The sequence below is a fragment of the Anabrus simplex genome, chromosome 1 (assembly GCF_040414725.1).
Source record: "Anabrus simplex isolate iqAnaSimp1 chromosome 1, ASM4041472v1, whole genome shotgun sequence".
Taxonomy (NCBI): Eukaryota; Metazoa; Arthropoda; class Insecta; order Orthoptera; family Tettigoniidae; genus Anabrus; species Anabrus simplex.
This window is the reverse complement of record NC_090265.1, coordinates 1,760,867,992-1,760,869,670: the sequence shown is the minus strand read 5'-3', so window position 1 is coordinate 1,760,869,670 and position 1,679 is coordinate 1,760,867,992. Positions and strand designations below refer to the sequence as shown.

General features: G+C 44.7%; 1 pseudogene; it reads left to right on the top strand.

Annotated features, from left to right (window-relative positions):
- Positions 1-351: 351 nt before the first annotated feature.
- Positions 352-470, top strand: LOC136859406 (5S ribosomal RNA; annotated as a pseudogene).
- The last annotated feature ends 1,209 nt before the right edge of the window (positions 471-1,679 follow it).

Below are 1,679 nucleotides of genomic sequence, written 5' to 3'. Positions count from 1 at the left end.
ACCCAACCCAAAGTCTTACTCTCCAGAGCACTGCCCGTGAGGCGGTAGAGGCAAGATTCCGCGCTGAGTCCGAGGGAAAATCAACCCTGGAGTGTAAAACGATTAAGAAGAAGAATATTTTCAAATATATAAAATCCCGTCAACTGAAGTTGAATGCGTTGTTGATATTCATCAACACCTAAGTATTAGAATGAAAGTCTAATGCATCGGTAACGATTTAATTTTACAATTCCAGCCGAAGATTTCATACTAACTATGAATCTGTCACGATGTACGTACAGTTGCATAAACGACAGCCCGCAGTTTTAACAACTTTTTCGAAGACTTATTTCGTGAACGTACATTTTTTTAGCCAACGACCATACCATGTTGAATACACCGGTTTTCGTACAATCAGCGCAGTTAAACGACATTGGGCGTGGTCAGTATTTGGATGGGTGACCGCCTCTGAACACCACGTGCCGTAGGCTCAGTTCCCTTTGCCGGCCCTCCGGTGTAGGGGTGGCATGCCCGCCTCTCACCCGAGGCCTCGGGCTCGATTCCCGAACAGGTCAGGTACTTTTACCTCATCTGAGGGCTTGTTCGAGGTCCATTCAACCTACGTGATTACACTGGAGGAGTTAACTGAAGGTTAGATAGCGGCCCCGGCCTACGTACCTAACAATAACGGCCGAGAGGATTCGTCGTGCTGACTACACGACACCTCGTAATCTGCAGGTCTTCGAGCTGAGCAGCGGTCGCCTGGTAGGCCATGGCTCTTCGGGGCTGTTGCGCCGTGGAGTTTGGTTATAATTTTGTTAGCCATGAGATGTTTGTATTATAAGACTACCTGCCTTCCGCTTCTGTAGCGTAACGGTCAGCACTATTAACCCCCGTCCTCAGAGGCCTGCGTTCGACTTCCGGTACTGCCAGAGATTAAATAATGGCAGGAGGACTGGTATGTAGCTAAAATGGTACAAGCAGCTCGCCTATATTCGGGTGTACCTGAATTAGCTGTTCCACCTCGGGACGAGGACACGATGTTCAACAATACCTGTTATAGCCTTTTACGTGGACACCTCTTGCATCAGTCATAATATTTGTACACAACATCAAAAGACACGGATATAACTGATTACATGAATGTCCTACTCAGTCAGCCGTAATATATTTGTTTTACAATAAATAACATCATGCACTCAAAGTCGACTCAATGAAAAAACGGAGATAAAAGTCAGGTTGTGAGTTTCACAAATAGGAAAAGTCCTCTCAGTTTTAATTATTGCGTTGATGGGGTGAAAGTTCCCTTTGGGGATAATTGTAAATACCTAGGTATTAATATAAGGAAAGATCTTCATTGGGGTAATCACATAAATATGATTGTAAATAAAGGGTACAGATCTCTGCACATTGTTATGAGAGTATTTAGGGGTTGTAGTAAGGATGTAAACGAGAGAGCATATTTGTCTCTGGTGAGACCCCAACTAGAGTATGGTTCCAGTGTATGGGACCCTTACCAGGATTACTTGATTCAGGAACTGGAAAAAAGTCCAAAGAAAAGCAGCTCGATTTGTTCTGGGCGATTTCCGACAAAAGAGTAGCGTTACAAAAATGTTGCAAAGTTTGGGCTGGGAAGACTTGGAAGAAAGGAGACGAGCTGCTCGACTAAGTGGTATGTTCCGAGCTGTCAGTGGAGAGAT